Raw genomic sequence first — 3,480 nt, 5'->3', positions numbered from 1 at the left:
TCTACATGACCGCGTTTAAACTCCCCTCCACTCCCCTAAAATCTCGCAAACACAATTTTTAACGCGCAGGGGGAAGCGTTCTCTCTTTTTCAATTGAATTGCACGAGTTTTCCCGCTGCGCTAACTCAAAACGGTCGCTATTGCCAGCAAAAACCCGCGGGAGATTTTTTTTTTTAACACGGCGGGGAAAAATTAAATTTCGCCAGCAATTGAATACCCCCCTTGGAAGCAGTGTGGCAGCCGGTAAGAACCTAAGGCAGACACCAGCTAGGGTTTATGTAAGCAAGGATACTGGCAAATAAAAAAATAAAAAAACAGAGGCACACCATAAAAACCAAGTATAAAATAAAAACATTTTTTTGAATGAAATACTGTCCATGGTTCACCTATATTTAATATTACACAGTTCTTGTAGTAAATACTGTATGCATGCTATCAGGCATTGAAAAAAAATATTGTATATGTCATTTTCGAAACAGTTATATATTGTAAAAGTTTACATAAGTTTCACAATGATACAGTTAGAATTATCAGGAAGTCTTCGTATAAATCATAAAAATTAGGAGAAGGAGATTAATGGCATCTTGTTATCTTAAGAAATATATGTGGAATTTGTGACTGCCATAAAATACGTTAACCTTTGACTCTTAGGGCTAGATTTACTAAGCTGCAGGTTTGAAAAAGTGGGGATGTTGACTATAGCAACCAATCAGATTCTAGCTTTCATTTATTTAGTACATTATACAAAATGACAGCTAGAATCTGATTGGTTGCTATAGGCAACATCCCCACTTTTTCAATCCCGCAGCTTAGTAAATCTGGCCCATAGTCCTCTATGCTAACCTATGATTTTTATGATGTATTTTAAAAAGCGACTCTCATCCTTAAGAACATAAACGTCTTTTCTTCTTTTCTTAACTTAACTGAATGATGCTCTAACTAAGGAGAGTATTAAGGATATAAGACACCTAACAATTTGCCACTTATTCAGCAGAAACTTGCATTTCAATTGAATGCATTTTGGGGCTCATTTGGCATTAGATGCAGCTGGACCCCAAACCTACATAGGAAAGATGCATGCAAGAAAAAATATATTTATGTACATATGTTTAGCCGTACACATCTCTAGAGACATGACACTGCAGACACTGGGTGCTGTATGGTGACACTGTGCTGTACTGCAGTGATAATAAGGGCTGTACTGACACTGCAGACACTGGGTGCTGTATGGTGACACTGTGCTGTACTGCAGTGATAATAAGGGCTGTACTGACACTGCAGACACTGGGTGCTGTATGGTGACACTGTGCTGTACTGCAGTGATAATAAGAGCTGTACTGACACTACAGACACTGGGTGCTGTATGGTGACACTGTGCTGTACTGCAGTGATAATAAGGGCTGTACTGACACTGCAGACACTGGGTGCTGTATGGTGACACTGCTGTACTGCAGTGATAATAAGAGCTGTACTGACACTGCAGACACTGGGTGCTGTGTGGTGACACTGTGCTGTACTGCAGTGATAATAAGAGCTGTACTGACACTGCAGACACTGGGTGCTGTATGGTGACACTGTGCTGTACTGCAGTGATAATAAGAGCTGTACTGACACTGCAGACACTGGGTGCTGTATGGTGACACTGTGCTGTACTGCAGTGATAATAAGGGCTGTACTGACACTGCAGACACTGTGTGCTGTATGGTGACACTGTGCTGTACTGCAGTGATAATAAGGGCTGTACTGACACTGCAGACACTGGGTGCTGTATGGTGACACTGTGCTTGTACTGCAGTGATAATAAGGACTGTACTGACACTGCAGACACTGGGTGCTGTATGGTGACACTGTGCTGTACTGCAGTGATAATAAGGGCTGTACTGACACTGCAGACACTGGGTGCTGTTTGAGGACACTGTGCTGTACTGCAGTGATAATAAGAGCTGTACTGACACTGCAGAGGCACTGGGTGCTGTTTGAGGACACTGTGCTGTACTGCAGTGATAATAAGGGCTGTACTGACACTGCAGACACTGGGTGCTGTTTGAGGACACTGTGCTGTACTGCAGTGATAATAAGGGCTATACTGACACTGCAGACACTGGGTGCTGTATGGTGACACTGCTGTACTGCAGTGATAATAAGAGCTGTACTGACACTGCAGACACTGGGTGCTGTATGGTGACACTGTGCTGTACTGCAGTGATAATAAGAGCTGTACTGACACTGCAGACACTGGGTGCTGTTTGAGGACACTGTGCTGTACTGCAGTGATAATAAGAGCTGTACTGACACTGCAGACACTGGGTGCTGTATGGTGACAGTGTGCTGTACTGCAGTGATAATAAGAGCTGTACTGACACTGCAGACACTGGGTGCTGTATGGTGACACTGTGCTGTACTGCAGTGATAATAAGAGCTGTACTGACACTGCAGACACTGGGTGCTGTATGGTGACACTGTGCTGTACTGCAGTGATAATAAGGGCTGTACTGACACTGCAGACACTGGGTGCTGTATGGTGACACTGTGCTGTACTGCAGTGATAATAAGAGCTGTACTGACACTGCAGACACTGGGTGCTGTTTGAGGACACTGTGCTGTACTGCAGTGATAATAAGAGCTGTACTGACACTGCAGACACTGGGTGCTGTATGGTGACAGTGTGCTGTACTGCAGTGATAATAAGAGCTGTACTGACACTGCAGACACTGGGTGCTGTATGGTGACACTGTGCTGTACTGCAGTGATAATAAGGGCTGTACTGACACTGCAGACACTGGGTGCTGTATGGTGACACTGTGCTGTACTGCAGTGATAATAAGAGCTGTACTGACACTGCAGACACTGGGTGCTGTATGGTGACACTGTGCTGTACTGCAGTGATAATAAGGGCTGTACTGACACTGCAGACACTGGGTGCTGTATGGTGACACTGTGCTGTACTGCAGTTATAATAAGGGCTGTACTGACACTGGGTGCTGTATGGTGACACTGTGCTGTACTGCAGTGATAATAAGGGCTGTACTGACACTGCAGACACTGGGTGCTGTATGGTGACACTGTGCTGTACTGCAGTGATAATAAGAGCTGTACTGCAGTGATAATAAGTGCTGTATGGTGACACTGTGCTGTACTGCAGTGATAATAAGGGCTGTACTGACACTGCAGACACTGGGTGCTGTATTGTGACACTGTGCTGTACTGCAGTGATAATAAGAGCTGTACTAACACTGCAGACACTGGATGCTGTATGGTGACACTGTGCTGTACTGCAGTGATAATAAGAGCTGTACTAACACTGCAGACACTGGATGCTGTATGGTGACACTGTGCTGTACTGCAGCTCACACACAAGGCTTACGCTAGACATACACGTGTCTATAGCTATGCTAGCGGAGAGAGTGTGTAGAGATGTTAATATTGATGTGTACCTTATTTGTACACACTATAATAATGTAATTAAATATATACACAAAA

Source organism: Mixophyes fleayi, chromosome 9, assembly GCF_038048845.1.
Source record: "Mixophyes fleayi isolate aMixFle1 chromosome 9, aMixFle1.hap1, whole genome shotgun sequence".
Lineage (NCBI taxonomy): Eukaryota > Metazoa > Chordata > Amphibia > Anura > Limnodynastidae > Mixophyes > Mixophyes fleayi.
Note: the sequence above shows the minus strand (reverse complement) of the source record.